The sequence below is a fragment of the Pyrgilauda ruficollis genome, unplaced genomic scaffold (assembly GCF_017590135.1).
Source record: "Pyrgilauda ruficollis isolate IOZ18807 unplaced genomic scaffold, ASM1759013v1 scaffold41, whole genome shotgun sequence".
Lineage (NCBI taxonomy): Eukaryota > Metazoa > Chordata > Aves > Passeriformes > Passeridae > Pyrgilauda > Pyrgilauda ruficollis.
The window spans coordinates 3,621,650-3,644,577 of record NW_024525601.1 but is presented as its reverse complement, the minus strand read 5'-3'; positions in this window follow the sequence as shown (position 1 = coordinate 3,644,577).

Sequence of the window (22,928 nt, the reverse complement as noted above, 5' to 3'; positions counted from 1 at the left end):
AATGGGATTCTTGGTATCTTGGCCAAATTCTTGGATTCTTGGCCAAAATTTCCATCATTATCAGAAGTAATGGAGAAATCTGTGTTCCTCTTTGAATGATCAGAAACTGGTCATTTTAGGAGATAATCTAAGGTAGACATACATTTTCATGGTCATAGAAGTAAAATTCTATATTTTTTTTCATTTGTTAAAAACTTAAACAAAAAATACAAGAAGCAAAGAATTTTCATGCCGTGTTAGCAAGGATCCATTCAATTAGTATGATTTCCTAAAGGGAAGGCTTTGATTTTGCACACAGAAAAAGGTGCAGAGTATTAGTCATAGGAGTAAACCATTGATTGAACTAAGCAGTTCACTGGGAATGAGGTGCTTTATATTCATTGAACCAGATGCTTGGATTGCATATGTTGTATCAATTTGCTACATTCTCTCTATTTTAGACACAGTTCCTTTTTAACAACACAAATAAGACTTTTGTAGCCAGTGTGAAAAAGCAAGCTGCCCCCATCTCAGAGAGGGGGTTTCTTGGAAGTCTAGATCATTATTTTCATGGTAATGGCTTAATTCTTAATAGCTTAACTATCAGGCAGAGTTCAGAGGGCTGAACTCAGAATGCATAGAAGTAATCTTAACTACTTACGTGGAAGTGAACCTATTAGAGCTCCCTCAATACCTTTGAAATGGCTAAATTATGCATGGTGTTGGAATGGGTTGTGCTGCCTGAAAATCAACAGTGGCATTCTGGAGGAGAATAATAACTACTCTACTCAGTTTATATGTTGGCCTTGCTCTCACAGTGGGAAAGAATGTATGTGCTGCTTGTGAAACTGTATGGAGGGAATGCAGATGCAGGCTGTTGCAATTTTTTTGGCCAAGATTGTGTCATTTCATTTGAAATTCCAAAATGAGGTCACAGTAAATTTTATGCATCCAAGTGCTAACTTCTTTTTTTTTTCTGCTGCTTCAGTTTGCCAGAAATGCGAGCAGTTGTAAATTTCCACACAATTTTGAATCCAAAAAGGACAATGCAGATTTTCCCCTGCACCTGTCAGGCAGGCAGTCACATCCACTGACTTCAAGAGACCAAAAGCTGTAACACCGAGTGCTTTGAGTATTGACTCTGGAAAGAACAGCAATAAGCCAAGTTTGAGAGTTTTTGACAGTCTCATCTAGAAAGGATAAAAAAGCCAGTGAAAGAAGAGCTGTTTGGAAAGTACTTTAAAAGACACTGTGGAAGAAAGATTTAAACTACAGAAGGAAAAAAATATCTGTTCTTATCACACAAGAATTACAAATAAACAATACATTCCATGAAAGTGTTCTGAGTATGGTGAAATCACATTGCATGAGGTGCTTAAGATGACATGTTTGCACCTGAGGCTTTTCACCCTGAAAACTATATTTTGATTTTTAGATTTTCCCTCCAGTGAAACTGAGGTTTACCATGGAAAAATTATGCTTGCTAGTTACAGGGGATTTTTTAGCTTTCATTGGCTTAGATTACAGCCATAACCTTTCAGTGAAATGAGGCCAGAAAAAAAAGACACGATTGCCCTCTATCAAGTGACCTAATCTCTTTATAATTCTCTCTTTATATTTTTCCCTATGGCTAAATGATGAGACTAACAAGCCTCTTTGTGGTTTTTTAAAGGCATGATACATTTTCATGGCCGTATTTTTATAGTAAGCACCTGACCTTATTCCCAATTGGCCAAGCTAATGCATGTTACAATTTCTTTGGTATTGCTTGATTTGACACACTTGATTTTAACAAGATTTTAGCTCCAGCTATTTTTTGGAAAAATACAGGAATAAGACAATGAAAAAATTATGACAAAAAGTATTTTTACCATTACTTTTTAAGAATGTTTTATCTTTTTTCTCTCATTCAGCTTTTTTATATAGTGCATATAGTGCAGTTAAGAGCTACAAAAATTAAAAGAAGTTATCTTCTCAGATTTCAACAGATCATAGATTTTGATAGAATACCTGATTTAAACATACTCAGAAAATAGGAAATCAAGCTCAGAAAACTACTATTTTCTGAGTAAGAAAGAATTAGAGTTTTGACTTGATGCTCCTGCTATCTGAAAACTAAGATTTTTTTATTAATAATTCAGGAGCATATCAGAGTTGGGAACAAATTCCAAGTTTAAAAAGTAGTTTATTTCCTCAAAAGCTGATTGGGAACCCATGATTATGTGACAATCAGGTTCAAGAGCACCTGCAGAACCAGGATATTCCTAAATCCATAGGACCTGATGAGATGCATCCCAGGGTACTGAGGGAATTGACTGATGTAGTTGCTGTGCCACTCTCCATCATATTTCAAAAATCATGGTAGTCAAGCAAAGTCCCCAGGAATGATGGGTGAAAGGAGGACTCTGGAATTACTCACCCTTCAGACTCACCCCCATGTGCAGTAAGATCATGGACCAGATCCTCCTAGAAGATTTGCTGCAACACATGACACATATGGAAGACAGGGAGTTAATTAAAGACAGCCAACACGGTTTCTCCAAGGACAAATCAATGCCTGACTAACTTCATGGCCTTCTCTGATGGGCTGACTGCATCAATGGGCAAGGGAAGGGCCACAGATGTCACCCACCTGGACATCGGTAAGGCCTTTGATATGGTCTCCCCCAACACCATTATCTCTGAATTTAAGGTTTGATGGACTGTTAGATGGACAAGGATCTGGCTGGATGGTTGTATCCAGAGCTCCAGGCAATGCCTGAATGTTCAGGTGAAAATCTGTGATAAGTGGTGTTCCTCCAGGGTCCCTACTGGGACCAGTGCTATTTAATCTCTTCACCAACGACATGGACAGTGACACTGACTGCCCCCTCAGCTAATCTGCAGACAGCACCAGGCTGAGTGGTAAAACTGATGCACTTTAGGAAAGGGATGCCACCCAGAGGGATCTTGACAGGCTTGAGGAGTGGACCAACTTTTTACCAAGACCTACATGATAGAACAAGGGGAAATTGTTTTAAACTGAAAAAGGACAGATTTAGATTGGTCATAAGGAAGAAATTATTTTCTTTAAGTGTGCTAAGACACTGGAAGAGGTTGCCCAGAAAAACTGTGGCTACCCCATCCCTATAAGTGTTCAAGTCCCTGCTGGATAGGGTTTTGAGCAACCTGACCTAGGAAATGGCATCCTTGCCCAAGGCAGGTAGGCTCTCTCAACTAGAGATCTAGTTGATCTCTAAAGATCAACTAGATATCTTTAGAGATCCCTTCCAGCCAAAGTCCTACTATGATTCTATGATTCTATAAAATATGTGGCTAGTCAGGTGTCTCCCAAGATTAGCATAACTGACCAAGGGATTAGCTGGGCATCTACTCTATGGATTAATAGTTCAAGGGGAAGGAGCTATTACAGCTCCTAGCCCTTCTTTAGGATGACATTTCAGCTCATAGCTTGCACATTAGTCTTGATTGTTCTTGTAAAAGGAATAATCAGTTCTTATGTTCCCTGCAGGCTGGCAGCCTGAAATGTGATCTGCAGCCCAAGGGTAAAGATCTCATCTGAGTCACTTTTGTTCAAGATGAAAACCTAAGGAATTTTGTTTTAAAATCTTCTAGGCGAGTTAAGATAGTACCTGCAGGACAGCATGACTGTTCAACCACTTTTGCTAATTTCTCTGCACTAACTACATCAAATACATGTTTGACATTAAAAACCCCCTGAGAAGAAAAGCAGTGATATAGTTGAGGGGGAGGATTAGGACACCAATTTTGATCCTCAAATAATGACATCTTCCCTCTTCCTCCTCTGCCAGGTCTCTCATTCCCAGTTTGGTGTTCATGTTGTGATGATGGTTATTCAGGCTGCAGGACCATAATCTCTGCACTGCAGCAGTGTTTACAGCTACATTTGCTAATCACTCAGGGAGCAGGTCTGTCCCTGCTTCATGCTGTGCAGAAGGCAGGCTTCTCTCTTTCTGGGTCACAGGTGATAAACAAGAATGGCCACCTCCTCTCCAGGGAACTTGGGATATTTCTGCTTGTGTCTGCATATGCTCTCACTCTGCAGAAAGAATAAAACATCTGTGGAGAGAGGAACACCTGAATGCATTTTAAAAAACACTGGTGACTTACAGAAAAAAAAAAAAATCAAAACCAAATCAACCAGATTTAATTAACAGTTGTTATAATCAATAGTGTTATGTATGGGCTTCAAAATGTCAATGACACCCTAAGCAGTGACTAAAAAGGCGAGACTGATGTTCTACAGTAGAACAATCTATTCTTCAATAGATTCTACATTTACTCTGATTTACAAGGCAAAATAAAATTACTCTCCCTCCCTTTCCCCAAGTGTCAGTTGTTAATCTCAGTATTCCAGAGGTTATTAAAGCAGGAAGGTTTTCAGCCTTTACAAAGTACTCCTCATTTACTGATTCCACTCACAGTTATATGAGCAGAACAAACATTAGAAGGGATACTGACCCACCTCTCTGTCCCACCAGCTTCCTACTGTGCGTTTCCTACATCTTCTAAGCAGTTGTAGAGTGTGACAGTATAATTAAATTTGTCCCAGTGGTCAAAAATCTTACCTGATCACCCTGAAGATCCTTAGCACAAACTCACTCTAAGACCTTCTACAAATCCCAGGCCAGGACCTTGGTGTGTACATTGGATGCTAGCACTTTAGGAGGTTGTGGTTGCACCCATGAGCATGATGCCTGGTTCTAGGAGCAGCCTTCACAGTCCAAATGTGGATGTTTCTCTCTTTCCCCTTCCCCTGTACTTGGGTGCACATCCCAACCATTATGAAATTCAGTCTATCTCCCTAGACCAGGCTGAGAAAAATGAAGGAGCACTGGTTCTGAGATGTGAGTTGGAATAATGAAGGCAATGGGCAGGACAAACCCTCTACAAACCAGGAGCTGCAAAGGAGATAGAAAATAATTAGTAAGATCTAGAATGTAGAATTGCTTGTAGTGAGATTAAATAAGATAGGGAAGAGTTTGAACTAAAAATAAGGTCAAGAATAGATGTCTAGATGGGAAAGATAACCATGATTCTGCTGCAAGAGAAGAAAGCCAGACTGAAAGTAAGCAGGGACAAGAGTAAGAAAGTCTGAGTTCAGATGGAAGTCAGTCAAAACCAGTGACCTATCTGCTTTTCACAAACATATAAGAAAAACACCCTATGAAAACATCATTCCAGAGACCTAGTGTACACACTGCACAAGATAGATTAATACTACTCCAAGAATTGTTGTCTTTTGCTTTCATTTGTCAAAGTTAGCTCGGTCATTAGGTTAACAAATCTGTGGACTTATTTCAGTTTTACCCCAAAATAAGCAAAGTGCTGGCTGGTTTTTTAAACTGAATTCTTTCTCTTCAGAGGAAGCCAGTACCTGCTGATAAACTCAAAAGCCAGATGGTGCATTTGGATGCATTTAGACATGACCCACTACACAGGAGGGAGTGTTGCAAATATAAGATGATGCCTTTACCCCATGGATTTTCAAGAGGGACCAAACTTCAGTGGGTTGATAAGGCTGAATGCAGAATGATGCTGAGCCCAGCACTGTTTAGTGCAGGAGATTGATCACATTAGCAGCTCAGCTGCATGCATCAGGAATTTAATGTCTTCCAAGGGGCAGCTTTTTCCACCTTAGGAGCTAATAGTTCTTACAAATGAATAAACTGTAAAAGTATCTTCTTGGAGTGGCTTAGGGAAGAAGGGAAAAGAGAGACAGAGTGGATGAAAGAAGCCTATCTTTCTTTTCACCCACATTCCTACCTTCAGCCTTTCAGAGCAATCCTTGTATTCAGTTTGGCTCTCCAGCCATATAAAAACATCTGCTCTGAGTCTCTCAAAAGGAACTTGCTATCTGTAATGTTTCATGCACACAACAAAACAAAACCTGGAATCCATCCTACGTATCATATGTAGCTGTGTGGAAAGATGCCTGTGAAATTAAGCTGAGCAAGAGGCATGTATTTACTTATTCACAGCAATAAGACACAAATAAAGACTCAAATGTCTGTAAGGGCATTCACATTTCTCAAGCAATGCAAATCACTGGAGTCTGCACACTTGTAGGTGTTCAGTAAAGTGACAGTGTCTTAGAATCACAGAATGGTCACAAGATGACTTTGAAGGTCATCTAGTCCAATTCCCCTGCATCAAGCAGGGACATCTTCAACTAGATCAAGTTGCTCAGGACCCCATTCAACCTTACCTTGAACATCTTCAGGGATGAGGCATCCACCCCTTCTCTGGGCAACCTGGTCCTGTGTCTCACTACCCCAATGGTAAAAAAACCAAAAACAAACCAACTTATTGCTTGTTTGTATCTACCCTCTTTCAGCCTAGAATGATTACCCTTTGTCCTATCACTACAGGCCCTGCTGAAAAGTCTGTCCCCATCCTTCCTATAACCTAATCCCCCATTAATTTTGAAAGGCCACAACGAGTTCTCATCAGAGCCTACTCTTCTTTCTTTGTTTGCTTTTAAACCTGATACCAAATGATTTCACTGAGTATTCTGTAGCTTTTATACTGTGAGAAACAGTGAACAACTATTCCTCAACTCCCTTCTTTGTACTACTTGTGGTATTATAAAATTTAACACATCTCTCCCCCTTCCCTCCCACAGAATGTTTTCCAAGTTGATGATCTTGAGATTGCTTACTTTTTTTCTTGTGGGAGTATCTTCATTTTGCAGATCAATGTCACTATTCTTATCAGCACCCTTCCCAGCTCAAGTAAAACCCTTTCTAGATCAATGGCAAGAATTTAATTACATGAAAAATATATTTGTGAAATCAGAATGTTAACTCCTACATATGTTTCCTATTTTTCAACGTGATATTCATCCCAAAAAGATCTTCTGGTTTAGTTCATGATAGCTTTACATGCCTTTGCTAAGGAAGCTTTTTAATAGTTTTGAAAATCCATTTGTATGGAATTGTAATGATCTGCTCATTGGCACCTTCAAAAGACTGCAATAAACTTGCAACTGAAAAGAAATTGGAGCTGATTTTCCCCCTATATCTCATATTTACATTTTGCCCATGGTCTGATTTTATTCTTTCCTATGGTTCCTACAAATTTCCTTGATAAAAGTGAGATTTACTGCTCTCAAAACAAATTCTGTAGCTTTTTTAAAGACCACTGCAGCATCAGCTTTTATTTTTAATGGAAAAAAGAAAGTCCTTCAGTATCTTGGCCGCAACTTTCTTACCCTTTTCTTTTAATTTAAATAAATATCTGATATTAAAGATACAAATTATTAATTAATCAGTAATATATACTTCCTGACTGGAAAATAGTTCAAGTAGACACTTTAGAACCAGTGATTTCAGTAATTTATCAGTCTGGGGAGACTTTCCAGCAGCCTTCCAGTACCTGAAGGGAACCTACAAGAAAGAGACATTTTACAAGGGCACAGAGGGATAGGACAAGGGGAAATGGCTTTAAACTGAAACAGGACAGGTTTAGATGAAATATTAGGAAGAAATCCATTACTACGAGAGTGGTGACGCACTGAAAATGTTTCCCAGGAGAGCTGAGGATGCCCCATCCCTGGCAGTGTTCAAGGCCAGGACGGATGGAGCTTTGAGCAACCTGGTCAAGTGGAAGGTGTCCCTGTCCATGGCAGAGAGGTTGTAACTAGATGATCTTTAAGGTCCCTTCCAACCCAAACCAGCCTATGATTCCATGACTCATCTACTTTGCCTTCACTTTCTTTTAGATCTCAAATCTTGTATATGGTAGATAAATACTTTCTCAATAAAGTCTGCACATGGAGCTTTCTTTTCCCTTTAACAATTCCAGTCTTGAACAGAGGGTTCCAAGCCATTCTTTTGCACTAGAACCTGAAGCCAAATGCCATTTTTCCCTCATGGAAATTGATAGGACTTAATTGCAGTACAGTCTTAACATCAACGTACTGAGGAGCCTGTGTCTTCATTGCTGCATTTACAAAGACCTGCCAAGTCCTGGCAACAAAATTCATTATATAAAATTAAAAACCCAAACATATACTAAAATCTGATCTAAAAGTAAAGGATCTGCTGAGTTACTGATTGAGAAATTAAGAGATGTTTCCAGGATGCTTGTAAGGATGTACAAAACTATGCATGGCTACTTTGTAGTCCTCATTTGGAGGAAAGCATACACAGGAGTCTCTGAGATTGAAAGCACTAAATGGAAAACCGAGAAACCAGGGTGCAATTTTTCTGCTTGCAGGCATCCATAAAAATATCTTAAAATCTACATCTGTGAGTCCCCTGACAGAGGAAAACAGATGAATAGTGTGAAAATTTGAAAAAAGAAAGGCTATTTTTCTCACCTGAGCCAATACACATACATGTATATCACAGGTATCAATGCCATACCTTGCAGAAACATTTCAGAGGTTGGCAAGAAAGATCCACACAAGATCTTTTTTTACAAGAGCTTTTAGTTAACATTGTTCTTACTCTCAGGAGCAGAGAGAGGATGAATACACTGAGGATGAAAGGTGCACCTCCAGTAATAAGACTCATGCAAGTATAAATAAAACCCACTTCTACTTTTATAGAATATTTTACCATCTGACTGATTGGAATAAAAATATCATTGTAGCCCCCGAGATCATCATCTGCAGACTTATGTAACAGCAGAAACTGTTTTTCAGGAAAAAATATTAATTGCAGCCTATTATTAGCCATGAAAACATTCTTCAGTGTTATGAGTCATGGTTCTTGTCATCAAGCTCAACGCTATTGAAATGTATTTCCTAAGAGCAACACCCTTAACTCTACTCAACACAGTGGTTGTGTTAACATGGTTAAATGCTGGCTCTCCAACATTCTATTATGAAATAAAATGGGTACATGTGGAAGGACTTGAATGGCATCACCTATATTTGGACTTCTGAAGAGGAGGGCTGATGCTGCCATAGCAACAAAGCCTCTGGACTGTTTAAACTTGAAATCAACACAGTTAAACTCCCTGTTGTGATAGAAAACAGCTGTATTGGTAGCCTGGGGTCACCCTATTCTTGCAACTACAATTGTTTGCAGTATGATCCATATTTATGTTATTAGGGGCTGCATTTCTCTAGGATTTTACAGGCAGACTGGTGCCTCTCTTGTCCTTCCTCCCACCTGACCAAGAATTTTGTCAACACCAGATTTTCAGAAGATAGATCTCCCTGTATATGTATTTATATACATAGATACCAAACCCATGACTGAAGCTGGATGTCTCAATAGCAACATTGTCTCGATGTTTCTATCATTTGATTGTAAAGTATAATCCCTGGGCTTGTAAATAAACATATTCATATTTTGGAATCTTACTTTATGTAATGTATGCATATATTGCATCCTCAATCACAAACTTGGGGCAGTAAAATAAGCCTTTTGCCAGACGCATTTATCTGATACTTCTGTTCCTTCTGAACTTAGCAGAGGTCTGGTTTAGGAGATTGCCTCTCTGCTTAAAAATTGTGATGCTTAAAAGTTGATGAGACATTTTTGACTTCTGTCTTTTCTGGAATTAGTGTTTACAATATGATGCTTCAGATTTTCTGGATTTTTTCACAATTCTGGAATCAGTAATTATATTTATCAAATACTGCTCGTTTTTCATATGCTCAAGTGCTACATCTATTACAGTTATCTACCTCATTGCAAATAGCAGTATGAGAAGATGTATCAGTTTTTAATCCTTTTAATGTATTGAGTTCATCTCTTGGGTTAAAACTCTCCGTTTCTAAACTGTTAGTACTTTACCAAGTAATTCTGTATTTTCTCTATCTGCAAGTGTTGCTACTCTGAATTTGGTTCTCCCTACTCTCAGGTTGCTTACATCACTCTGTGGAGTAAAGGCTCTATCTAAAGGTAGATTATATTTTAATCTACCTATTTTCAGGTATTTTTATGTATACTAATTGCACTGGGTATCTTTCAGCTGAAAGAGAATCAGTTGTTCTGACGTATTATCCAGCCCTACTGCAATTTGCAACAGTTCACAGCCAGAAATAGTTTATTACGAAAGAGCTGCTACCTATTAAGATATTTCTGGTGGGAATCCATTAGTGAAAATTTATGTTCCATTAGTGAAATTAGTTATGTAGCCAACATAGCTTTCTACTAAGTGCTGGGTGAACACTCCTATCCATCCCCACCTTGTAATTGGCTCACAAGTCATAGCAGAGCTTCCGACCACTGCTACCCCAGGGAAATAAAATGGGAGTATTTTTGGATATAAAGTCATTGCTACAAAGCAGAACCTTTCCCGTGGAGTGAAATTATCCATATAGATACAGGAACACAGTTAAAGTTACTCTGATTCTTTTGACAACAGTTTCTGTAGGTAGTTTCTCTTGTGATTTGGAATATCTCTTTTCAGCTTAATATATGTCCCTTCAAAAACATTTCAAGCAAAAATAAAAACAAGCTTCAAAGCACATAAAGGTTCATAAGAAGACTAAAAGCAACTCACTGTCAGGAATATAATTAAGCTAACATAGATTAAAAACTTCCCCAGAGGAAACAATCTTTATCCAATAATAAAAAAGTTTATTATTTTATAAAAAGGGCGTGAAACACAAACTCACTATCACATAAGCTGTTATACTTCTTGGTACCCCAGGGAATGAGATGGGTAGACAGTGGGTATGGCATCCACATGAAAATCCTGAATACAGGCATCTCACAGGAACAGTTACCCACTGGCTCACCTTACTGGTGATTTTTTTTTCAGTTCTGGCTCTGAAACTCTGCTGGTATTTGGGGAGCACTGGGCATCCAGGCTGCTGCATTTTCCCTGTGCTACACCAAAGCACAGGAACCAAAGGTTCCTTGACCTCGGTGCAATAGTGTGGAAAATAGATTATGACGCTCAATCCTCACTTGCGTTTTTAAAAATAAACACCTTTTTATCTTGTGACCAGAGGCTAGCACAGGCTGTTCTACTGCTCTCCATAAATTTCCATTGCCTCTGAAAACTAACCAGCTTGGGAGCTCCTAATATATCATCATCATCATCATTACATTTGCCTTTGGTAAATTTACCTAAAATGTCTTTCCAGAGGACTAAATTACAGCATAGCAGGGGAGATGAGAAATTGCTATTCACAAGTCACTGCCTTGCAAAGGTTAGCTTATAAAAATGTACGCTGACTTGGGCAGTGTTCTTCTTTGCCATTTTGGGGATGAAGAGTCAGTTACATTAAGATTTCCTAAGATTAGCAAGGTGTCCTCACACATATGTAAAGAAGAGGAATTGCTGAACTCTGAAAAAATCACTTAGCTTTGCTTGCAGATTTTTAGGAAACTATAAGGGCTGTGAGGATAGAAAAATTGCTGAAAATACTTCTATTTGTCTTACAAAATGTCACTTTTCAGTACTTCCTCTAAGGCACCTCCCAAGGATAATCAAGACACAGCAGTGAAGAAATGAGTCAAGTGCCAGTTCTTGGTTGACAAGGTAATTTGGAAAAATCAGATACCCAAGATCTATGTAGAGATCTTGGGTATCTCAGGACTGTTCTTCCATGGACAAAGGATTATCAATAATAATAATAATAATAATAGTAGTAATCTTTAATAAAGGATTTTGGCAGCAGGTAACATCGAGGTCCTTACTTGGCCATGTTTTACAGTTTTCTGACAACACTCTGTTTTTCAAAAGATAAAAATCAAGTAGAAAAGAATCTTTGTAAACTTATGAGTCATTAAGTTGTCTGAACTCGTATGGGTGTATTCAGATGTTATGGAAGTCATTAACACGTTAAAAGGAAGAAAATGTCTAGGAGTTAATCTGGTGATATAGGATTTGCACATGATGGCAATTTGTTCCTTTATTTAGTATGATTTAAAATTTTATTATGTGAATCTGCACATCCCTAGAATTTTACATGCAAATTAGTGCCTGTTAATTCTTCCTCCCATATGAACCAGAGTATTGGCTGCACCACATTTTCAATAAGGGGAGCTCCACATTTACATCTGTGCTTACATGTGCAAATCCCAAGGTTGTCCTTGCAGCTGAATGTTTTGGTATCTTCTATTTGCATGAAAATTGTTGTGCTAAGAGTAAAAACATAAGTATGCTTTGTATCAAATTATAGGCCTCTATTTCCCAGAAAGATTTGTGCACATGAATTAATATAATATAAATAATATATTGCCTGATCTGTTTTCTCCTTTAGGCTCATAAAAGTGGTAAAAATTTACTCCACATTTGGGAAACTAAGACAACCAAACATCATACGCTGGCCAAAAACGTTGCTGCATCATTGCAGTCCCTGAGCCACCAAAGGCATGTTGGATTGTTCAGGCATATAAAGTGGAATTGTCCCATAAAATCTCAAATTTCCCTTTTGTTGGCTAAGCATTGTGAAGAAGTGCACGTTCTTCCCAAAGAACTGCTGTAAATTATCTTCCTGGTTACAAGGCAACAAAAGGGAAAGAAACAAACACATATTTGAGGCACAGCACTTCCTTAAGCAGATCACTTTGTATAAGACCTTACACTTTGCTCTTATCTCTTCTTGAGAATAAAATCTTGTGCCAGAGCTTTGCAGGGTCAAAGCAGCATGCACACATTTTTTTCTTAAAGTTATTAATTGGGTTGTAATAGTCAGTGATATTCCTAGCTCTTTTTTAGGGCTCTAATTTCCAAGGGCTGCTTTTATATTCACTTCATTTACACAATATTTCAGCTGTTGCAGATTGTAGAAAAAGTTATCTCATTCCACTGGATACAGGATAAGCAAAAGGAGGCTAATTTCCATGGCTCCATTTAACCTGTGTGAATAGCACTTGATTTTTCAGTAGGGTTTTTTTTTCTAACATTTCCGTTAAATGAACCATTCTAAATAATGAAATTTATTCTGACAAAGGGAGCCACAAGATCAAGCATAGAGTGTCTGGTTATCTGTTCCACTTTATCTTGCATGCTGTCATCAGAGGATAAATTTATAAACAAAGATTTTCCAGGACATATTCCAGACTTGTGAAGAACAACACTATCTCCTCAGTCTCCATCTTTCCTCTGTGTGATATGTTCTATAGCTTGGGAATGCTGAACACTGTGTACTGCAGGCATGTGTTTTGCATGTCAGGACATGATCTAGAATTTATGTAGGTGGATTTTTGCATTGTGACGATTCTCACCTTTTACCAATCTTTCCTAAGAGGAATGGACAGCCTGAATGGAGGTCCTTCTCAAAACACTGCTCCAAGTGGCAGAGAATAGAACCATCTATTGATTGTGAGGTACAGTAATGTCTCCCTTCTGACACTCACAATGCTTTGAGAGCTTATGTGCCACCTTCTGAACACCAGCATTGCTCACAGATTTTTATTTTGGTAAGTGCTATACTTCACAGATACATCCTTGAGAAGGAAAAGACCTAACTCCCACAGCTCCCAAGTGTGATTCTTTTAGCAGTTAAGCACTGTAATCGAGAAAGCCTGTACAGGACTTTCTTCCAAATATTAGATAAGGACTTTGGTCCTCTCTAGTATTTAATTTAGTGGCTACCTAAAAAAAAATGTAAGGGTAATGTAATAAATTGCAAAACACGCAACAAAACTGTTTGCTTCAACATGCTTTATTTATTAAAAATATACAAACAATATATTTTACACATGTTGGAGACTTTATGTTACCATGGTTAAAGTGGAAATACTTTATTATCAATAGTATAAAAAGACGGTACACAAGACCATAATGAGCCCAAACAGAGAAATCACTGGAGAAAATCACAGATGAATGCAAACAGAATCTTCGCACGGTATCAGCTAGCAGATAGTGTATTTGATATATTTCATATGAAAATACGTAGTCCTCAGTTATTAACTAGGAAAAAAAAAAAAAAAAAAAAAAAAAAAAAAACGCAGTAAAAGATAAAAATGCTCTACCAGCCCAGTGTGCTTTGACCCTGCAGGCGCCTGTACATCCCCCGATAAGGCAGCGGGAGCGCCCGCAGCCCCCGCTGGGTGGCACTCAATAACCGGGCGTGGAGCGAGCCCCGCTCCGCGTCCTCCCCGAGCCCGCGGGGAGCTGCCCGCCGAGCCGCCCGCTCCTCCTCGCTGTATTCTGAACCACAGCCGGATGTTTTCCACCAGCTTGGCCTTTACAGCTGGCAAGCGCAGCACTCTTGGCGCAGCTGGATGGCAGGATGGAGACAGCAGCTGTGACAGAACAAGGCACTGCCCCGGCAGCAATCAGCACTTTGCTCATGACTGTCCATCTCTCATATCAAAGCCTGACCTTTACTTCATCCTTTTGTTTCGTGATAACAAGTCACAATAAATCAACCTGTCAAACCTTCACAAAGAAGCTCTAATGCAGTTGTTGACCAAACCTATATGTAATAAATATACAATGCCCACCATATAGAAACAAAGCATCTGTTAGCATGTAAGAGTGCAGCCTCACAAATGCCAGCCTTTCAAGACTATGTGCATTCTTCAGGACTCAAACCTAGTCCTTTAACAAACACTAATCTTAAAAAAACTTTCTTTAAATGTTTCTCACTTTTTTTTTGTGAAGTGAACTTGTTTGAAGTGAACCAAATATCTGAAATATCCTCACAGGAACTTAGTGCTTATTATTTTGCCTGCTAAAACATGGTATCAGCATAGGCCTTTGTTTTCCACTTGTATGTCAAAAACCATTGTGTGTGAACATGGAATTGGCTGCGGGAGGTCACATTGAAGACCCATCCAGTCCAGCCGTGGCCAGCAGTACCTCACTTTTTAATGGAGCAACCAGACACTGATGACAAATGCTTGCAGTTCCTAGCAGCCTGGAGCTCAGGCACTCACACAGAGGTGATGTTTGTGCTTCATAGCTTTTGGTATGCCTTTTGTTTATTAGGTGGGGGTACAAATAATGAACTTGTTTTATCTCCATTTTCTCAACATGCATACAATTTGCCTTTGGACACTCTGCATGGCAATATGTTCCACATTTAAGTACACATTGCTTGAAAAGGGGTTTATTTCTGTTTGCTTTGAACAAAAAGAATATTGTTGGATGTATGTGTTAGACACAAGGAGAGAAGTTTGACAGTTTTAAATCAGATGGGAGGGCTCCCTAACCAAACAGACTTACACATGCTATTTGCTATCATATATGATAAAAGGAATCACAATTATTTTTATATCTTCTCTGAAGTCAGGTGATTACAGCATCTATAAGGCTTGGCTACAAAGCCTATGACCTTCAGAACCAAAGTAGCAAAATGTTTATTCAGGCATAAAGATGCTGTGAGTGCAAAGATCATTATTTCAGGCCTCTCCAGACTGAGAGAAAAGTGTTATATTCATAATGACATATGGGAAGTATGGTGAAATAAAGCACTGAGGTGAGATTCTGTGCCATGCTTGAGTCATCTTACAAGATCTTTAGATGTGAAGACAGTTTTACACCTACCCAGTTCTGAGGCTGTCTGTGCCTGAGAAGCTCTGCCTGTTAACTTATACTGTTTAAAACTCTCTGAGGCACTCACAGGGTCACAACACTGCCTTGTGTCATCTCCTCCTTCTAAAACTTTTTCTGTAATACAAAATACGTGTTGTATATTTAAAGTCAGCAAAAGGTTCAACCTCTTTGAACTGACTCTAGATTAAATCCATCAAGAAGCTCTGTGGTTCCTCATTTTGACTGCTCAGATCTTAATGTATTGCTTCCTCCAGAAGTCAGGCCAGGATAATTATGAGTGAACCTGCTCCCTTAAATGGATAGGAAAAAGAACTTTTCTTTGGAAAACCATTTAAAGACAGGTGGTTGAAAGCTTTTTTTATAGAAAATACAATTAAAATCTAATGATAAAGGCCTGGAAGTTTCTTACATTTATTCACAAGTGTCATCTCTAACAAGTGAAAAATGGGCGTTGGCATTTACCCACCCTAAGGCCAGCCAGAAAGCTAGGTGCAGTTTAAAATCAATTTTGAATAAATCTGTAAACAAAACTAACTGGACAACATTCCTTCCAGCTGAACCTACGTGAAGCCTGTTGAATTAAGTCAACAAGGAAAAAATTTGACCTATCTTGTTTGCAAAATGTTGCACAAATACAACAAATACATTGAGTAAATGGAAAGAGTGCAGCATCATCATCCAAAATATGTTCTAGGAAACATAAAGGTAGATAGTGAGCTGAAGACTTGCATCACAGAAGAAAAGCTAAATAAGGATTCAAATCTGTTCTAACAAATTTAGCCTTGCTGCTCTTACTTCTTTCTCTATTTAATTTAGAACAGAAGAAAAAAATCTACTTATCAATCAGACAGAATCAAATTCATCTCTGGTTTAACTCAGCTGAATTTAAGACCAAGACTGAATCAGTATTTTGATTGCCAGAGGATGACATGGGTAAAGTGCAGGACACAATTCTATCTGCATATATTGAGTACCCAAAACCAGTAACAATACTTAGTGTTCAATACATGGATGAAAATACTTCAGTATTTACTAGCACAGGAGACCTGGACTCACAGATATCCTGTTCCTGTCCTCAGCTTCTGGGTGGTACTACATCCCCTGGCAGGAGTTTCTTCTCAGGTCCTGCAAAGCCTGGTAAACTGGTGTTGGTATCAGAATCTGCTTTTTGGTGATGAGCAACTGAGCCTGGGGACCACTGTAATGGAAGAGTTCTGAGAGGGTGAGCCAGTCAACGCTTCAAGAAGGCATCTGTTTATGCTCAGCTTTTAGGCAAACCTCCTGTTAGCAAACAAAAATCAAGCAATGTTTAAATATACAGACGTAAACACAAAGCCTTAGATCTACAATACTGTGACACTGCTGCTCCATTGTGGTTTCTGATGGTTACATCATTTAACAATTCTCAGCCTCCAAGGCAGTGGTGGCTGAGCTTGACAGCTCTCCAAGGGAAGCCAGAACTAAAGGGGGCATACTCTCCCTTCCCCAATCGCGACTGTGTGTCACTTCTGTTCACACATAGCTTTTGTGTGGATCAAGACCAGTCTGGTCCAAAGGTTTGCTTCCTCTTCTCTAGGTCAGAGCCAGTCTGTTCTGTCTGCCAGACAGATTTTACACTTTTCTATGTGCAGGTCCAGTCCAGCCTCTGCAGGTGGGTGTGTTGCTGACTGCATGCTGACCATCTGATTCAGGTCTTTGCAGTCTGGGTACAATTATCTCAGCTCTACTATTTTTGTGTAACTATGCTGAGCAAACAGATATTACACAATATTTCACTTCCTAAGTCAAACAGTCTTGTGATATATGTGGGTACAAGGCAGGCAGGACACCTCATGTTTCTGCTTTAACTCAAGCAGACTTGCAGCATATTTGGGTGCAACACAAACAAAATATATTTCTCAAAAAGGTCCTCTCACTGCAAAGTTTTGCCTACTGAATCTTGCTTCCTGACATTCTGGAGGTAAACTAGGCCATCCTGCAACTGAGCACAGCATGACTTTCCTTTTTTTTTTGTCAAATCACCTTTTACTCAGCATGAATCTACTCACTGACTCATCTGAGAACACCCTCTACTCCTCCTCTACCTGAGCCACTGTAAACTGTCTTCTCCTATCAGTCAAAAGATAAATGTGCATTAAATATTGGGTTTTCTATAAAAAGGAATGGGTCATTCATATGCCTAAACATTAAGATGACGATTGTGCACTTCTCTGACTTGCAACTTGGTAGCAGTAATGATTACTTGTTTAAGTAATAAGTAATACAAATGGATACAAATACTAGAGGGAATTTATAATCTCCTGTTCTTCAACTGTGAACCACAGCAGATGGTTTCAGTCTATGCAGATTAAGAGCACAGTAACACATTTTGTATTTCCATAATAAACAAGAATAACTTAACACCAATTACAGTTAGATTGTGCAAAATAGGAAAGACAGCATTTCAAGCAGTGAACATCTACTGATTTGATCAGATTTTGAGATAATAAATATTACATGTGGCAGTTTAGGATCATCCATACCACAAATGGGAGAAAAACTGTGAGAGAGAAGAATGCTTCTGCCAAAACTGGGATTTGGTTCTCCTTTCCTTTACATCACTCTTCCACTCAAGTCTTTACAGTAATTTCCAATATAGCTTTTTTATGTTAGAGCTAGTTTGGTCACTGGAATAGTTGCCCTGAGTTCACCTCTCTTACATCCCATGTTGTCTCCAGGAGGTTAAATCAAAGCATAAACAGGAGAGGACAGATGGGGAAGTGCATGAAAATGACACATCAGTACCCATCAGTGTGTCTGCTATCAGTTCCAGCAGTCTTAAGAGCTGTCATCAGAGCAAAGAAGAACTTTAACAAGGAATTTAAAGGTTGTATTAGATATTCATACACATAGGAAATTTCTTCCTAGCGGGCAGCACAGGGCAAACATGAAACAATTGGGCAATGCATATTGTAACAGATTTTCCACAAACAAACCTCAACCAGACCTGCACAAGGGCCTGCCCAGGAAATCCCATGCACTTGGTTTTCATTCATGACCCACCAATCTGCAGCCCAGGTGGCTGATTTGATGCCAAACTTGAGGTGGCAATTTGAAGCCAGGTGATCTCTTGTCACTGCACAAGGACAGTGTCCAAGATGGAGAGGGCATTGTCTGTAAGACAGCACCTGCAGCAGAGACAGGCATTTCTGTTGAGTTAGTGCCAAGGTAGGTCCTTGCTTATCCTTCAGGAGTGATTGACAGTGAGCAAGTGTCGTGCAGATTGAACCATGGATTTAGTCAGGAAGGGTCCAGGATGTAAAATGATACCTGGTGTCTTTGCTAGTCCCATAGTTCATGATGTCACCCAGTTTCTGACACAAAATAGCTACTGTACAATTGAATCAAAATAATTACAGGGGTTAAATAGAAGAAACTGCTCCAAATGCAGCTTGTCTTGAAAGCAAAAGCAATTTTCCTTTGGAGAATAAAAGAAAATCAGAACTTTCCCATATTTTGTGGCCAAATTTAGGGAAAGTGTTTACAGCAAAATTCTGAAAGGGAAGGATTGAAATCACTAGGACATTTGTTCAGGAGGGAGAAAAGAATGTGAGTGACAGAAATACATAATAGACTTAGAAGTCAGCAAAGCATAAGGGCAGAAGCTGAATTAAAGTGGGAATTCTTTTTTTATGAAACCCCAGATAGGAATTATATGCTGAGAGATGTAAAGAGAAAGGATGATAAATCACTAAACAAGAAAGGCAGGTGAGTTCAAGGGCACTATTTGAAGATAGGAGTGGTGAAATCATGCCTGGATCTGTGAAGAAGACAACCCAAAGAAGAGTGACTGGAAGGACTGACAATGATTAAAGACAGTGTGATGAGTGGGCAACAGAAACTAAAGGAAAGGATGAAATTAATTTCTTAGAAACATGGTCAGAAGAGGAAGACAAATGGGAAATTTGAAATCTCACTATCTATCATGGCAGGAATAGCATGCTGCAGAAGAGTAAGAGCATATGTGGTTTTGGGTCTGGAACTCTCCTCTGTCTCTGCTCACACTCTGCAGTGTGAGCACATATCACTGCATCAGTTTTCATGAGAAAGCTGGGCCCAGGCTCTGGCAGTCACGCTGCTGGCACCCAGGCTGGGTGCTGGGTCCCAGAAAGGTGTGAGTGTGTAGAGGACACAGCTGTGCCAGGCTCTCGTGTTGCAAGCAGGATCTGTGCACCAGGATGCTCCTCTCAGCTTGGCAGTGATTTGTTTCACCACAGGTATCAAAAGCATGGAACAGCTGGTTTCTAACAAATCCCTACGGTATCAAATCAGCACGTCTGTTCCCAACACACTTAATTACTCTCCAGGCTTTGGATATAAGACAAACTTAATTCCTGTGTTTGTAATTATTATCCATAGAGCTGTGAAGGTAGGTCTGAGTAGGAATGCATGTTTTGGTTTACATTAGGTAAAATAGATTCCTTCCCTGAGGATCCACTTTGATGCAAGGGAAAGGCAGATCTGACCTGGTGATAGCGAGAGCTGTACCAACAGAAGCATAAAGTCCTGCCATGACCATGCAAGGTGAACAGATCAAACATTAAAGGACAAACGAAAAACAGCTTCTGGTCATCTAGGATGGTGTCTTTGTAATCACTCAGGAGAAAAAGTTACTATAATGCAGTATAATTATTATAATAGACAGGATAGTAGACAAGGAGGGCAGAAACTTACTGCGCCCTAGGATACCTGGCAGATCAAGCAGCATTTGATTTTATACAAGATACTAATGCATTAGAAAGTCAGTGCTCTAGAAGTCTTACTAGGGAAAGTAAAAATAGCCCTTTAAACTGCATAATAATAACAACAACTGCATATTAATAATTTGACCAGCAGTCAAATTAATTCCTGGTAGAATTTTGCTGCCTTTAGGGGTAAAATGAAGATGTTGTCTCCTTTCATGCACACATTCATTGTGTTGCATTTTTTTGTTACTATTTTTTGTAACCCAACCCCAAGAGGTGTAATGCATTTTAATTTCTCTCTAAGTAGGTCACTGGTTTTCCTTTTCTGCACTGCCCTCTTTCTAAAACAACTGGTAGTCTTAATCTTTATTTATTCTTTTGAAAATGGGGGGGTGGGGGGCGGGGGGGGGAATGTGTGGGGAAAAAGCTCCACAGAAATTTCAAATCTATTTTGGCAATTCAACTGATTTTTACTTTAACCTCACCCACTCAATACCCACCAGGCTGTTCTCAAGTTGTTGCTTTTCCATCTGCTAGTCCTACATGGAGAAGGATTTGGGGAAGAAGGCATCCCAGAAAGAATAATCTGCATACTGCAGAAAAGAGGAAACTTGTTCTTAAAGACCATGACAAAGCAATGCAACTTGTTACTAAAGCTGTCACCATTCTGGTCGTGCAGGGTTTTTGTAAAAAGTCAGTGTGTTACTGGCCATCAGAAGCTTAAAAGAAAACTGCCTAAAACCCCATCCAATTATGGTCTTCCCGTATTTGTCTCCACTGAAAATTGGAGTTAACTCTTCTCCCATCTCCCAGATACCTTTCAGAACCTGGTAATACAATAACTCACAAAACGTCAAAACAATCATTTACCCACCATGAGGTGGGGAGAGACCTCAGTGAGGGATTGACAAGAATTAGAGTACATGCAGGGAGTAGCTGTCTACAGGAGGGCTCATCTTGATTGCTTGCCTGAAAGGTGGAGAGAGATTGCCTCAGTAAATCCTGAGCGTGGAATGCTACAGGCTGCAACATCACTGCCTGCATTAGGTCGGCACCCTGAAGCCCAGATTACTAATCCAGGGCCATGCCACAGGGACTACTGTGTTGCTTGGAGCCTGTGAAAGCAACATTCAGCCTCCTATCTCTGCCAACACAAGATGTGAGGTTCACAGGCACTGTGGGAGGAAGATATAAATAATAAATGAGCTATATAATGACAGCTAGCTGTACCTAATTATAGTTCTCGTTGCCCTTTTGAATAAAGAAAGTTCAAAGCTGCTGCAAAGAGAGGCTGATACCTTTTCTGAATGGTGTTTCAACTTCACAGATTATTAACATGAAAAAGTGAGATGCCAATGGAAGCCACACCAGCCTGTCATAGCCTTGTCGAAGAGAGAAGCAATGTCTCTAACATGAGTTTATTTACACATCAAAACATTCTTCATCTTAAATTAATATTTGGCTTGAATACAGAAGCAATGTAAGAATTAAAATTAAATTGTGTACATTACTTGGAAGATGTTCTTCCTTACAGCTTTTGCTGACTTGGGAGACTAATTTAGGAAAGTAGCTCTGCAGGCTCTGTACACAGGGAGCACAGGGGTCAGCTAACTCCAGAAAGAGTGCAGGTCCCTAGCCTGGGCATTTAAGTACCTAATGATAAGTATGTGAATGTATTTCCCTCCCCATTCCTCTCTATTCATTTAGAAGAATTTGTTCCTAGTGCCCTTCCTATGAAGAGATCTTAATAGCCTTTATTTTTTTTCTCTTTTGAGAAAATATAGTTGACAGCAGAGCTCATTAGGTATTTATTGGGATAAAAAGCCTCTGATGCCATTTGATAGATTTTAGGTTCTCTCCAGATGACTTGCTTTGAAAAGAATCTCTTCAAATGGCTTGCCAACATTCACAGTCCCCACACTGAAAATTACATACTATTTATATTACTTAATGTTAGAGCATGTATTTGTGGATTCCCCACCCCTGGAGGTGTTCCAGGCCAGGTTGGATGGGGCTCTGAGCAAGCCAGCCAAGTGAAAGGTGTTTCTGCTCATTGAAGGGGGGTTAGAACTAGATGATCAAGGTCTCTTCTAACCATGCTAAGATTCTATGATTCTAAAATAATAGAAAGCTAACATTTTCAGGTATGATTGGTTAGTATTACTTGCACTGCTGTGGCTGAAAATACTACTTTTGAATGTCAGAAAATATACAGCGAATGCCTGTACATGTGTACATGAATAATGGATTAAAGATTAATGAAAGCTGATTTGTTTATTTTTGTATTTCAAAATGGAGAGTAATGTAACAGCCATTAAATATCCCTACTATTATTTACATTTAAGTCAAAAGCCTGAAAGCAATTATTGTGCATAATGCATACTAATAAAGAAATACAACAACACAGAAATTAATTATTTGATTGCAAGTGAAAAAATTATGTTTATGAGCAAGTAAACAGTAAAAACAAATCAATGAAAATATCAAATACTGGTAGCAGTACGTAAATTACAAATGCTGATGATATCTGTCAGCATTGAGGAAATAATGAATAAGTAGCAGGAACACACCACTGACTACAGTGAACCCCAATGTAAAGGGCAGTAATCTAACCAGAGCTAGTACCACATCCCGCCTGATCCCCAGTGCAAATGAAAAGTATTCTGCTGAAAGGACATAAATTACACTAACAGCTCCCAAGCATATTTGTGCACATATGTACATATCCCTGCAGGTATATAAATATCTTAAAATGTCCTAATACATGCAATGTTTAGTGTTTTG